Source organism: Schistocerca americana, chromosome 2 (genome assembly GCF_021461395.2).
Source record: "Schistocerca americana isolate TAMUIC-IGC-003095 chromosome 2, iqSchAmer2.1, whole genome shotgun sequence".
Taxonomy (NCBI): Eukaryota; Metazoa; Arthropoda; class Insecta; order Orthoptera; family Acrididae; genus Schistocerca; species Schistocerca americana.
The window spans coordinates 243,672,714-243,688,823 of record NC_060120.1 but is presented as its reverse complement, the minus strand read 5'-3'; the positions used below and the strand labels follow the sequence as shown (position 1 = coordinate 243,688,823).

Here is a 16,110-nt window from a genome sequence, read left to right as displayed (position 1 = left end):
GAGGTTGTAGAGAGTTTCAGGGAGAGCATAAGGGAACAATTGACAGGAATGGGGGAAAGAAATACAGTAGAAGAAGAATGGGTAGCTCTGAGGGATGAAGTAGTGAAGGCAGCAGAGGATCAAGTAGGTAAAAAGACGAGGGCTAATAGAAATCCTTGGCTAACAGAAGAAATATTGAATTTAATTGATGAAATGAGAAAATATAAAAATGCAGTAAATGAAGCAGGCAAAAAGGAATACAAATGTTTCAAAAATGAGATCGACAGGAAGTGCAAAATGGCTAAGCAAGGATGGCTAGAGGACAAATGTAAGGATGTAGAGGCTTGTCTCACTAGGGGTAAGATAGATACTGCCTACAGGAAAATTAAAGAGACCTTTGGAGAGAGGAGAACCACTTGTATGAATATCAAGAGCTCAGATGGCAACCCAGTTCTAAGCAAAGAAGGGAAGGCAGAAAGGTGGAAGGAGTATATAGAGGGTTTATACAAGGGCGATGTACTTGAGGACAATATTATGGAAATGGAAGAGGATGTAGATGAAGATGAAATGGGAGATACGATACTGCGTGAAGAGTTTAACAGAGCACTGAAAGACCTGAGTCGAAACAAGGCCCCGGGAGTAGACACCATTCCATTAGAACTACTGATGGCCTTGGGAGAGCCAGTCATGGCAAAACTCTACCATCTGGTGAGCAAGATGTATGAGACAGGCGAAATACCCACAGACTTCAAGAAGAATATAATAATTCCAATCCCAAAGAAAGCAGGTGTTGACAGATGTGAAAATGACCGAACTATCAGTCTAATAAATCACAGCTGCAAAATACTAACGCGAATTCTTTACAGACGAATGGAAAAACTGGTAGAAGCGGACCTCGGGGAAGATCAGTTTGGATTCCATAGAAATGTTGGAACACGTGAGGCAATACTAACCTTACGACTTATCTTAGAAGAAAGATTAAGAAAAGGCAAACCTACGTTTCTAGCATTTGTAGACTTAGAGAAAGCTTTTGACAACGTTAACTGGAATACTCTCTTTCAAATTCTGAAGGTGGTAGGGGTAAAATACAGGGAGTGAAAGGCTATTTACAATTTGTACAGAAACCAGATGGCAGTTATAAGAGTCGAGGGGCATGAAAGGGAAGCAGTGGTTGGGAAAGGAGTGAGACAGGGTTGTAGCCTCTCCCCGATGTAATTCAATCTGTATATTGAGCAAGCAGTAAAGGAAACAAAAGAAAAATTCGGAGTAGGTATTAAAATTCATGGAGAAGAAATAAAAACTTTGAGGTTCGCCGATGACATTGTAATTCTGTCAGAGACAGCATAGGACTTGGAAGAGCAGTTGAACGAAATGGACAGTGTCTTGAAAGGAGGATATAAGATGAACATCAACAAAAGCAAAACGAGGATAATGGAATGTAGTCAAATTAAATCGGGTGATGCTGAGGGGATTAGATTAGGAAATGAGACACTTAAAGTAGTAAAGGAGTTTTGCTATTTAGGGAGTAAAATAACTGATGATGGTTGAAGTAGAGAGGATATAAAATGTAGACTGGCAATGGCAAGGAAATCGTTTCTGAAGAAGAGAAATTTGTTAACATCGAGTATAGATTTAAGTGTCAGGAAGTCGTTTCTGAAAGTAATAGTATGGAGTGTAGCCATGTATGGAAGTGAAACATGGACGATAACCAGTTTGGACAAGAAGAGAATAGAAGCTTTCGAAATGTGGTGCTACAGAAGAATGCTGAAGATAAGGTGGGTAGATCACGTAACTAATGAGGAGGTATTGAATAGGATTGGGGAGAAGAGAAGTTTGTGGCACAACTTGACTAGAAGAAGGGATCGGTTGGTAGGACACGTTTTGAGGCATCAAGGGATCACAAATTTAGCATTGGAGGGCAGCATGGAGGGTAAAAATCGTAGAGGGAGACCAAGATATGAATACACTAAGCAGATTCAGAGGGATGTAGGTTGCAGTAGGTACTGGGAGATGAAGAAGCTTGCACAGGATAGAGTAGCATGGAGAGCTGCATCAAACCAGTCTCAGGACTGAAGACCACAACAACAACAACCTGTCTTCTATGAGAAGTCGAAGGGTCAATATTGCCCCCAGGTGCCTACATTTCTCTGGAATTCAAACTTATCTTCCCTGATGTCAGCTTATACCAGTTGTTCCATTCTTCTGTAAACAAATTGTGCTAGTATTTTGCAGCCGTGAGTTATTAATCTGGTAGTTCAGTAATTTTCATGCATGCCAGCACCCGATTTCTTTGGATTTGGAATTATTATATTCTTCTTGAAGTCTGCAAGTATTTCGCCTGTCTCATAAATCTTGCTCACTAGATGGAAGAGTTTTGTCATGGCTGGATCTCCCAAGGCTATCAGTAATTCCAACGGAATGTTGTCTACTCCCAGTGCCTTGTTTCGACTTAGATCTTTTCATGCTCTGTCAATTTCTTTGCGCAGTACCATATCTCATCTTCATCTATGTCCTCTTCCATTTCCAGAATATTGCCCTCAAGTACATCTCCCTTGTATAGACAGTCTATATACTTCTTCCACCTTTCTGCTTTCCCTTCTTTGCTTAGAACTAGTTTTCCATCTGAGCTCTTCTCCAAAGGTCTCTTTAATTTTCCAATAGGTGGTATCTATTTCACCACTAGTGATATATGCTTCTACATCCTTTATGTTCTCTTTCACCTGCTTCATTTAACGCATTTTTATATTATCTCCTCTCATCAATTAAATTCAATATCTCTTGTGTTACCCATCGATTTCTACTAGCCCTCATCTTTTTACCCACTTGATCCTATGCTGCCTTTACTATTTCATCTCTCAAATCTAGCCATTCTTGTTTTATTGTATTCATTTCCCCTTTTCTTGTCAATTGTTCTCACAAACTCCCTGTGACACTCTCTACAACCTCTGGGTCTTTCAGTTTATCCAGATTTGTATCTTTTTGCAGTTTCTTCAGTTTTAATCTCCAGTTCATAACATATAAATTGTGGTCAGAAACTACATCTGCCCCTGGAATTGTCTTACAATATGCACCTGCTTAGCTGGGTGGTAATGTGCTCGCATCCCATGCAAGCGGGCCCGGGTTCAATTACCAGCCTGGTCCACTTGGGGACTGGGTATTGTGTTGTCCTCGTAATTGTTTCATCCTCATCACCAGCACAGAAGTCGCCCAACGTGGTGTCTGAAATAAGACTTGCACTTGGCGGCCGAACTTCCCTGGATGGGGCCTCCCACCCAATGATGCCATACGCTCATTTCCATTGTTTATCTTACAATTTAAAACCTGGATCAAAATCCCTGTCTTGCCAGTATGTAATCAGTCTGAAACCTTCCAGTGTCTCCAGATCTTTTCCACATATATTACTTTCTTTCATGATTCTTAAACCAAGTGTTAGCTATGATTGAATTATGCTCTCTGCAAAATTCTACCAGACAGCTTTCTCTTTCAATTCCCCCAGTCAATATTCTTTGTCTCCCTTAACTATCTGAATAATTTCTTTTATCTCATCATACATTTCTTTAATCTCTTCATCATCTGTGGAGCTAGTTGGCATATAAGGTTGTACTAGAGTGGTGGGTGGGTGCTTCATGTTTATCTTGGCTACAATAATGGGATCACTATTTGCTGTCTATAGTAGCTTATTCACGTTCATATTTTTTTATTCATTACTAAATCTACTTCTGCATTACCACTATTTGTTTTTGTATTTACAACCCAGTATTCACCTGACCAGAAATCCAGATCCTCCTGCCACTGAACTTCACTAACTCCCACTATATCTAGCTTTAACCTATTTGTTTCCCTTTTTAAATTTTCTAACCTACGTGCCCAAATAAGGGATCTGACATTCTACGCTCCAATCCGTAGAATGCCAGTTTTGTTTCTCCTGATAACGATGTTCTCCTGAGTAGTTCTCGCCCAGAGAACCAAATGGGGAACTATTTTACCTCTGGAATATTTTATGCAAGAAGATGCCATCATAATTTAACCATGCAGTTGAGCTGCAAGTCCTTGGGAAAAATTACAGCTGTAGTTTCCACTTGGTTCCAGTTGTTTGTCTGCACTAGCACAGCAAGGCCATTTTGGTTGATGTTACAAGGACAGATCAGTCAATCATCCAAACTGTTGCCCCTGCAACTACTGAAGCAACTGATGCCCCTCTTCAGGAACCACATGTCGGTCTAGCTTCTCAATAGATGCCCCTCCATTGTGGTTGCACCTATGGTATGGCTATCAGTATCACTGAGGCACACAAGCCTCCCAACCAACAGCAAGGTTCATAATACAGGATTCCAATAGATCATGTTATTCCCCACTCTTCTTGCTGCAAAACTCTTTTTTCAATGTTATCTATGTTCAATGCAACAGCCTTTCATCGACTTACTGTGAGGGCCTGTATGCCTGCATGGTACCTCTCTACTGATCAATGCTGCATCTTGCTGCATCAATAATCTCTGCATCATGTACATACTGTTTCCCATGGAGTGCATCATTAGACCAAACAGATGAAAGTCAGAAGGTGTGTGATCTGGGCTGTAGGGTGAGTAAGGAAGAACAACTGTCCAATGAAGTGTTGTGAGCTCACCTTGGGTGGGCAGATTTGTGTGAGGCCTTGCACTGCCATGTACAAGGGGAAGTTTTTTACATTTGTGGTGAGGAGCACATTGAACTCGTTTCTTCAATTTCCCAGAGTAGCACAATACACTTCAGAGTTGATCATTGCACCACGAGGGAGAACATCAAACAGAATAACCCCTTCACAGTCCCAGAAGATCATCACCATCATTTTACCAGCTGAGGGTGTGGCTTTGAACTCTTTTTTTGGAGGAGAGGTAGAGTAGTGCCACTCAATGGATTGCCATTTTGTTTCCAGTTTGAATGAATGAACCCATGTTTCATCACCTGTGACAATGTTCGACAAAGAACTATCATGATCAGCCTCATAATCATGCAAACAATTCCACACAGATGGTCGTTGATTGCTCTTTATGGCCTCCTGTTAGGCAGCAAGAAACCTGGGCAAACACCTTTGAGTAACCCAACTGATGGACAAGAATATCAGCAGTACCAACAGAGATGTCCGGTTGTGCAGCGACCTGTTTGACTGTGATCTGTCAATCACCTCAGATAAGAGTCTCCACATGTTCCAACACTGCAGGAGTCACAGCTGTGTGTGGCCAGCTAACATGTGGGAGATCGGACAGGTCTGTGCAGCCTTGTTGTGATGATGATGCCTCACCCAATGGCTCACTGTGCTTTTGTTCACTGCCAGGTCTCTGTAGACATACTGCAATTGTCTGTGAATATCTGTGATGCTCTGGTTTTCAGCCAAAAAAATCTCAATGACAGCTTTCTGCTTGTAATGCATCTCCATTATGGATGCTATTTTGAAGGCTATGTACAGCACTGCCACCTATCAGAACATTGTGAAATTAAAGAGGCTGAAGTGGGAATATTTCACAATGTCCCAGAACAAATTCTGCATTTTTTGCACTGAAATTGGCTGAGAAAAAAGAGTTACATTGCTTATTGAATGTCCCTCATGTATTAATTGTCAATTTTATTGTCTTGTATTTGAAATAATTTTAAAACTGATTTACATAGCTATTAACATCTGTTATATGAGCTTGTACAAATGTGTTGTTAGTGTGAATATCTCAATAACACTTGTTATGCAATGAAACTGAATTGCAGATGTTTACGTAACATTTCTTCTAAGACATTTTTGATGAAGTTCAGCATTGTCTCGTCTCCTCTGAGGAACTCCTTCATTATCCATGTGACGATGGAAACTCTTTATCATACTTGTGATGTAAAAGTGTCTACTGGTGATCTCCACCTGCTGCATGCTACCCGAAGAGAACGTCAGACAAATAAAAAAATGACACAAACACATATACATACTAATACATAATACTATACACAAAATGTGTAACTGTGTGCCATTATCATATGAATAAATGATAGGATTACTCATTTATACAAAATGATGAGGGTACAGAAAACCTTACATTTCTGACTTAAAATGGAAAATTCATTATTTAACCCTCGAGTGGGTGCGTCTGTGTATAAAGTGTGCCAACAAAAAATAAAATGATTTAGTACGGTTCCATTTTTGTTTCACAACTGCAGACCCATACCTATTCCTTCATTATTGCTTCAGGTGACACAATGATAATTTGTGTTGTCATACGCTCAAGTGAGCAGCAGTAATATAAAATATAAAGTGAGCTAGGCAGAAAAAATTTACGATCCATGCAACAAAAAAAAAAAAAAAGCCCCTGATTATGAGCTAGCAGCCTAATGCTACATTGAGGCAGTTGTCTATGAGATAATTAGTGATCAAATAAGCAGCTGGATGGGATCTGATGCCACTGCATTGCTTAATGCTCTGAGTGGGTCATTACTGTCTCTGTAACACCTGTCCTTGGCAACTGTGTGTTGTACTGAAAATTTATTTCATTATTGTTTAATAAAACAGTGGTGCAGCTTATATTACATAAGTTAATTTTCTTGTCGTTTAAATAAACTAAGATTAAATTGTGATTTTGATCTTACATGACTCACCTTGGCATAAATGAAGCTATTCTATATATGTGTACAAACAGGGGCGGCTCCTGTACAGGTTTGCAGGTTTGCGCTACCCCCAAGGAATAATTTTGTTCAACTGTCTTTGCCTTCTGAGCATCCTATACTAGTGGAGAAGTAGCGTTCCATTTATCTCTTTTGAAATGCCTGGGCTCCAATTGCCGAACGCAGTGGAGTTGGACAGAATGTGCCAATGGCAACAGGGAGTTGCACTGTGGCTGCAAACGTGGACTTGGGTGTCTCAGAGGGGGTTCGGGGTGCGGGGGCAATGCTTGGCAACACTGTAATCGTATGCAGGTCTTGTGTGTATAAACACCTCACCCAGGCCACTCTGCCAGCCGCCCCGGTAGCTGAGTGGTCAGCGTGACAGACTGTCAATCCTAAGGGCCCGGGTTCGATTCCCGGCTGGGTCGGAAATTTTCTCCGCTCAGGGACTGGGTGTTGTGTTGTCCTAATCGTCATCATTTCATCCCCATCAACACGCAGGTCGCCGAAGTGGCGTCAAATCGAAAGACCTGCACCAGGCGAACGGTCTACCCGACGGGAGGCCCTAGCCACACGACATTTCCATTTTGCCAGCCGCAGGAAGTGGGCCCGAACTCTTCCGAAGGGAAACAGAACTATCAGATCTTTGAACAAAGTGGGATTCTCGCACCCCCTTACCAGTTCAGGTGTAGCTGCGAGCGAACTATTTCCTGTGCATTGTGTTAGTTATTTTAGTGTGTGCTACAGTGAATTTTGAGGCTCAAGTGACAAGTGAATATGTGAAATAATGAATCAGGTAATTTCATTGCTCTCTGAACCCTTCAGTTCACAGAAGTTTGAAGCAAAATTAGAAATCAAGAGGCTAGGTAGGCCGCCTCCTGCTTTAACAATTTCGCAAACCATTAAAATGAAAAGTCACCAATTCAATAGGAGATTTAACTCTGAATTATACAACAAGCATGAATGACTGTGTGGTTGTGACACGAAATATGCCTTATTTTGTTTTCTTGTTTATTATGTGGAGGAGATCTTTCATGGTCTAAACACGCAGTCTGTGACATTCAACACCTCCATGACAAAATTAGAAAACACAAACTTTCTTCAGTCCATGTAAATAACGTTTTGAATATGGCAAGTCTGGGCGATATAAATATAGCTACCCAATTAGACAGTGGGTACAGATGGTCCGTGGCATTACACAACCAAAAAGTTACCAATAATAGGTACATATCGAATCTAATTATTAACCGTATTCGTTTCTGTGGTTCGTTGGAAATTGGCCTTAGAGGATATGATGAGACTGAATCATCTTCCAGTCCTGGTATTTTTCATTCCTTGATTAATTTTAGTGCAGAATTAGACTCTGTATTAAAATTGCATTTAGAGAAAGCTACAGTTTTCAAAGGAACCTCAAATCCATCCAGAATGAACTCCTCCAGTGCATGCTTCAAGTCTGCCAAGAGGAAATTAGAAAGGAAGTTAAGGGTGCTGAGTTTTTGGCAGTAATAGCTGACAAAAGCAGTGATGTAGCCTGTGTTTTCTAGATGGTTATAGTATATAGGTACATCATTAATGGAAAACTAGTTGAAAGATTTTGGGACTTCATAGCACCAGAAAAGCATGACGCCCAGTCTTTGGCAACGTCCATCATCAAATAGATAAATAGTGATTTGGGGAACTGTCCACATAAGCTAATAGCGCAAACATGTGATGGTGCAGCAGTCATGAGTGGTTCATCACGTGGAGTGCAGGCTCCTGTTAAGGAAAAGTTTCTCAATGCTTCATACATTCATTGTTATGCCCACCAGTTGAATCTCATTATGCTTAAAGCCTCTTCCATTATAAAAATGTGTGAATATTCTTCACTAAACTGCAGGGACTTTGCAGCTTCTTTTCAGCATCTCCTCAAAGAACAGCAGTTCTCAATGACATAGTACGAAAACGACTGCCATGTTCAGTGCCTATTCGTTGGAATTTTCAGTCAAGGAGCATCAATACTGTTTTTGAATATAGGGAAGATATTATCATGTGCATGAATAATATGAGCCAGGGGGGAAAACTGTGTAATGAGAGCACGATCCTGTAAGCTTGTGGCTTAGTAACAATTTTGAAGGATGAAAAGTTCATTTTTTGAAACTTCCTGGCAGATTAAAACTGTGTGCCCGACCGAGACTCGAACTCGGGACCTTTGCCTTTCACGGGCAAGTGCTCTACCAACTGAGCTACCGAAGCACAACTCACGCCCGGTACTCACAGCTTTACTTCTGCCAGTATCTCGTCTCCTACCTTCCAAACTTTACAGAAGCTCTCCTGCTCAGGAGAGCTTCTGTAAAGTTTGGAAGGTAGGAGATGGGGTACTGGCGGAAGTAAAGCTGTGAGGACGGGTCGTGAGTCGTGCTTGAGTAGCTCAGTTGGTAGAGCACTTGCCCACAAAAGGCAAAGGTCCCGAGTTCGAGTCTCGGTCGGGCACACAGTTTTAATCTGCCAGGAAGTTTCATATCAGCGCACACTCCGCTGCAGAGTGAAAATCTCATTCTAGTTCATTTTTTGGCTTTCATTTTTTCATAAAATCATGATCCATGTGGATATTTTGTATAACCAGCTACAAAAAAGGGATATTGACCCAACTTATGCACCAAATCAGCTGACAGCTTTTGAGCATGAAATTGCGATCATTAGGGAATGAGTGAGTGAAAATTCAACAGGTTTACATGAGTACCATAAAAGAGAGAGAACTGAAGATGGTGCAGCGATGTGTAATCTACTGTGGGAATCAAAAGAAGTATGTGATGTCATAAGTTACAAGGCAAAAGAAAGATTCAAGTTCACTGGACACCTAGTTGCAGCCTCTCTCTTTCTACCAGAGAAATTTGCTACTTACTCTTCCAGTTTTCCAGAAACTTCTTTCAGAGCTACTATTGAATGCTACTCATTCTTGGAAGCAAAGTAACTTTGAACAGAACTCTCTGTTATTTATGGAAGAGAGGAGTTCAAAAGCGTGTGTGGAGCTTTGAGCTTTCTGAATTACATAACAGACAATAATCTTTGTGGTACACTGAGAGAATCTGTGGAGCTCCTGAAAGGGATGATTACGATTCCAATGACCACATCAGAAGCAGAACATTGTTTTTCTTCACTGAAACACATCAAAACCTTCTTGTGGAATACTATGGACCAAGAAAGACTATCAGCACTCACAATGCTCTCTATTGAACGAGACCTCATTTTAGGAATTGCAGACTTCAATCAAAGAGTGATTGAGAGAATTGCAAATATGAAGGAAAGAAGAATAGAGTTCCTGTACAAGTAATCACCACCACATCCAAATTCAGAGATAAAAGCGAGCGGTGTTAGCATCAGTCCTGTTGAAAAATGTTAGTAAGGCATGCCTACCACTTTTTGAGTACATAGAGCTGCAGTTGATTTTAATTCTTTTTATTCTGCAAAAGTAATACTTTTTTCTGTGTACACCTTTTGGTTTTATTGTGAGTAGATGCCGGAGTGACATGAGCAATCAGTCTGTTTATATCAGGTGTTACAAAAACATGAGAAGTGTACTGCTTTTCTCTCATTTGTTGATGTTTTCCTTCGTGAGCAAAGTGCACCACCATCTTCTTTGGTTATGAGCCGCCACTGTGTACAAAGTACACCACGCGCCTGCTCATGTTATGAAAAATGGCGCGTCCGCTCGAGGGTTAATAGGGCAAATTTCTGTATCCTCACAGCTGATAACCTAGTCTACAGAGCACAGACTATGCTATGATGTGGGATACAGTTTGTCTGGCTCCTCTGCTAGGGTCAGTCCGACTTCAGTAACCCTGCCAGTAGCTACTCTACTGCTGGCATAGCCCCCAGCTTCCTCAGATCACAGAAGCCTACCACCTGGCATGGAAGATGCTTTCGACAAGGGAATGTTCCTTGGGGAGGGACTGATGAGTGACCCCAGAATATTATCCCGTAAGATTTCAGCGAATGAAAATATGCAAAATATGTCAACCTACTGACTTGTGTATCCTCAAAGTTTGCAATTATTCATAAGGCAAAATCAGTTGGACATAAAAGTTTTAGCAGGTTAAATATATGGTTTTTCCAGTTTAAGTTTTCATCAATGTGCCCATGTAGAATGTTCTACCATATTTATTATTTCTTATTGGCATATTAGTTTAATAGGAGGTGTGATATTTTTGACAGTACAAAACATGATGAGCAATGTTTTTTCAATGTTTAAAGTTAGTCCATTTGTGCAAAAGCAGTTGGTAACTTTCACAAAAACATAATTTACTATTTTCTCTGATGATGCTTCCTTGCTCAGCTTTGCTAGTAAGCTTATATCATCTGTGAACAGGACTAATTCTGCCATCTGACTGAAATAAAATGGCATATCATTGACATAAAGTAAGACCAATTATGGGCCAGTGGTCAAACCCTGTGGGACTCCCACAGTAATTTTTCCCCTACAGATGATGTGGCATCGCTCTGTGTGTTATTCAAACAGCCTGGGTTAACTTTCTGAATTCTTTTCTTTAATAGGAACTAAGCCAGGCATATGCTGAATTATGTATTTCATAAAAACAACAATATGGAAAGGGCAGATTGCTACTCGCAACATAGAGGAGATAAGGTGTTGGGTTTCAGAAAAGTACAATGAAGAAGTCAGCTTAATTTTTCTAATAAAATATCTTTTTTGACACAATCAAATGCCATCAGTAAGTCACAGAAGATCTCAATTGGTTAAATGTTTTCATTCAAAGATTTTATTAAGTGCTCAGTAAACATATAAATAGCTGACTCAGTAGAATGGGCCTTTTGAAATCCAAACTGTTATTGGCTAAGTACCCTATTACTATACAGCTGGTAATACTACAAAGTAGAGCTTCTGTAAAGTTTGGAAGGTAGGAGACGAGATACTGGCAGAAGTAAAGCTGTGAGTACCGGGCATGAGTCGTGCTTCGGTAGCTCAGTTGGTAGAGCACTTGCCCGCGAAAGGCAAAGGTCCCGAGTTCGAGTCTCGGTCGGGCACACAGTTTTAATCTGCCAGGAAGTTTCAAAAAATGAACTTTTCATCCTTCAAAATTGTTACTAAGCCACAAGCTTACCTTCTCAAAAATTGTAGAAAATGATGTAAGGAGTGACAATGGGTGGGTATTTATTGACACCTGAAGAATGGGGATGTGAGATTAATTTTTATTTCACCAAATGTTCTCTATATTGCTCTTTTGTGTATTGTTTTGTTTTCTCTTATGAACTATTTACACATTTTAATAACTAATTACTAAAAATATCTGCTACATATGAAAGGTCTTTTACAATGCTCCATCTCTTTAACAAATACAGTATCATCTCCTGTGGCTTATTTCCCTGTCTCTCCTTAACAATATTCCCTATTGATTTGATTTTCTTGTCCGGTTTGTTAATTTCAGACAAGATGCACATACTCGTAGATTCTTTACAACTTTTCTTAGCATGTTGCTGTACTGTTTATAAACTGAAAGTACCAGGAGATTCCAAAGGAAAGTACAGACTACAGTTGTTCATTACAGACAAACTATAAAAGATAGAAACATGGAATTTGTGCATAGTCAATCCATTGTTCAAGTGCAACTTGCATTCTCCCATTGATTCAGCAAGTAATCACCTCTCCACTAGAAGATTTATGACCGCCATAAAAAATTCTTGTAAGTTGGTTACATATGCAAAGGGAAGAGCACGTGTTGGCCATGCACGTCTGATGAAAATGTCAAGCGTATTTGAGATGCGTTCACATGGAGCCCATGGGGGAGGGGGGAGTCCAAAAGAAGGGCAGACTAGGAATTTCAACTTCTTCAAACAATGGTGTTGCATTATCTCAAATAATGCCTGCATAAGAAGCCTTACAAATTGCAGTTATTGCAGCAATTGCTTCCCAGCAACCATAACAGAAGGTACAAATTTTGCATTTCAGTTCTCAAGGATACATGCATACATCAACCCTTGTTCAATAGATCATGAATACGACATTTGGTAATGATGTGGAATGTGTCATTTTTAACATAAGTTTTCTTCACATAATTTTTTTTTCAGTTACTACTTCATATCTAAGAATTCATCTATTGAATGGAAGGAGTTGTCATTCATTAATTCTGTTAATTTGCTTTTAAATGTTGGTTGGCTATCTGTCAGTCTTTTAATACTATTTGGCAAATGACCAAAGATTTTTGTGGCAGCGTAATTCACTTCTTTCTGTGACAAAGTGAGATTTAATCAAGGATAGTAATATGGCAGAGGACACTTTCTCTAAATTATTGAATGAATCAACTTTTTGGATGAATTGACATTTCATCTATTGGGTGAAGTAAACCACCATAATGTAAGAATTTGGGGATCACGAAATCCTGACATTGTCATCAAACATGAAAGAGAGAACTGAATGTGTTTTGTGCCATTTCTTTATTTATTTTATTTATTTATTTATTGTTCCATGGGACCAAAATAAGGAGAAGTCTCCACGGTCATGGAATGAGTCAATATGTGAAATTATAACACGATATTAGAAACAGATAAAATGAAATATAAAAAAACATATTAAGGTGACAAGTCGTAAGTTTAAATGAAGAAAATCAACAATGTAACACTGGAATTTGCTTAATTTTTTAGCTCTTCCAGGAGCTCCTCGACAGAATAGAAGGAGTGAGCCATGAGGAAACTCTTCAGTTTAGACTTAAAAGAGTTTGGGCTCCTGCTAAGATTTTTGAGTTCTTGTGGTAGCTTATTGAAAATGGATGCAGCAGAATACTGCACCCCTTTCTGCACAAGAGTCAAGGAAGTGCATTCTACATGCACATTTGATTTCTGCCTAGTATTAACTGAGTGAAAGCTGCTAACTCTTGGGAATAGGCTAATATTGCTAACAACAAACGACATTAAAGAAAATATATACTGTGAGGGCAATGTCAGAATTCCCAGATTTTTGAATAGGGGTCGACAAGACGTTCTCGAACTTACACCACATACAGCATGAACAGCCCGTTTTTGAGCCAAAAATACCCTTTTTTAATCAGAAGAATTACCCCTAAAAATAATACCATACAACATAAGCGTATGAAAATATGCGAAGTAGACTACTTTTCGTGTTGAAGTGTCACTTATTTCAGATACCGTTCTAATGGTAAATAAAGCAGCCTTTAGCTTCTGAACAAGATCCTGGACATGGGCTTTCCACAACAGCTTACTATCTATCCGAACGCCTAGGAACTTGAACTGTTCCGTCTCGCTTATAATATGCCTATTCTGTCTGATCAAAATATCGGTTCTTGTTGAATTGTGAGTTAGAAACTGTAAAAACTGAGTCTTACTGTGATTTAGCATCAAATTATTTTCCACAAGCCACGAACTTATTTCATGAACTACATTACTTGTTACTGTTTCAATATTACACACAAGATCCTTCACTATCAAGCTGGTGTCATCAGCAAACAGAAATATTTTTGAATCACCTGTAATACTAGAAGGCATATCATTTACATAAATAAGAAACAGCAGTGGCCCCAGCACCGACCCTTGGGGAACGCCCCACTTAACAGTGCCCCATTGGGACTGAACATCACTACCACTCTCAATATTGCGGAGAATTACCCTATGCTTTCTGTTCTTAAAGTAAGAGGCAAACCAATTGCAAGCTACTCCCCTTACTCCATAATGGTCCAACTTCTGCGGTAATATTTTGTGGTCAACACAGTCAAAAGCCTTCGTTAAATCAAAGAAAACACCTAGCGTTCGCAACCTTTTATTTAATCTGTCCAAAACCTCACAGAGAAAAGAGAATATAGCATTTTCAGTTGTTAAACCATTTCTAAAACCAAACTGAACATTTGACAGCAAATTATGTGAATTTAAATGCTCCAGTAACCTTGTATATACAACCTTCTCCATAACTTTAGCAAACACCGATGGCATAGAAATAGGTCCAAAATTGTCAACATTATCAATGTCTCCCTTTTTATAAAGTGGCTTCATTACCGAGTACTTTAATCGGTCAGGAAACCGACCACTCCTAAAGGAAAAGTTACAGATATGGCTGAGAACTGGGCTAACATACATAGAACAATACTTCAGTATTCTGCTAGATACCCCGTCATATCCATGAGAGTTCTTGGTCTTTAGTGATTTAATTATTAACTCAATCTCCCTCTTGTCAGTATCATGGAGGAGCATTTCAGGTAACAGTCTCGGAACACTTTTTTCTAAGAGCGCTATATGATTCCCTGTTGGGACTAGGTTTCTATTTAGTTCACCTGCTATATTCAGAAAGTGATTATTAAATACTGTACATATATGCGACTTATCAGTAACACGGACATTCCCACTACGCACTGATTCTACATCCTCGACCTGTCTCTGCAGACCAGCAACTTCCTTTACGTCTGACCATATGGTTTTAATTTTATCCTGAGACTGCATACCACATACTTTTTGCCTTCCTGATAACATTTTTAAGCACCTTAGAATACTGTTTGTAATAGGATGCTGCATTTAGATTTTCTATCTGTTGTTTTTCTATTTTCTATTCACAAAGTTTATGGATCATTCTTTATTGTGGAGGAAAGTGACAGGAATGTCATACCTGGACACGCTGCAAAATTGGGTGTTTTGTCAACCTCATAAAGATTCAAATGATTTCTTTTTTATGCATGACTGCATTCTGCCTCACTTTCACCTTGAGGTGCAGCACTATCTTATCAAGTCATCCAACAATGTTGGATTGGAAGAGCCAGACAACAAGACCTTGTTCATTGCTTTTTGTCTCCCAGGTCACCAGAGCTCTCACATTGTGATTTTTTTCTATGGAGATATATAAAAGGCAGTCTTTGTCCCACCTATGGCAACTGCTCTTCAAGATCCACGAAATCAGATTGTTGAAGCTCTTGATTCAATAAACAGGGATCTGCCAATTCATGTGTGGAATGAAATGGGCTACCATTTCGATGTGTAATGGGACAACCTCCTCTAACACTACCCTTTTTTTTATATGGAAATAACCGATACCATGTATACTATCGATTCTTGTGTAGGTGAACATTCTCAGGTTTTTCACTGAAGGAACTTCGTTTGATTTGTATGTGATGTTTTGTGCTTCAGGCTAGAATGTATAAAAAGAAATTAAGTTGTTGCAATCGATACAGATAAAATTATTATTGTTTTAGAAATATCTGGCATGCTTAAAAATTCATATTATTAATTGCACAATCTAGTGCTGATTATTAAATTTATTTTTTGATTCATTTACAAAATAATGCTATATCTTAGTGACGATTCTTTTTTTGTCAAGGAAGTTTGTAAACCATTTTGCTTTACTTTGGAATATTGTGAGTTTGCAGAACGTAACGTAGTAGTGGACATGCCTCTGATGGAGACAGACATATTTATATGATCGACACTAACAATGTAATTTGGTATATTAAGTGGAAATTTTTAAAAATGGTGTGATATTTAATAATGTGACAAAGAATAAAATTCAAGAAATATACAGGCAAATCTTCATCA

The 16,110-nt window shown here is 39.3% G+C and overlaps 1 non-coding gene across 1 annotated transcript; it reads right to left on the bottom strand.

Annotated features, from left to right (window-relative positions):
• Positions 1-8,749: 8,749 nt before the first annotated feature.
• On the bottom strand, positions 8,750-8,824 carry Trnas-uga. The gene has a single exon. It is a non-coding gene; the product is annotated as a tRNA-Ser (tRNA).
• Positions 8,825-16,110: the final 7,286 nt, after the last annotated feature.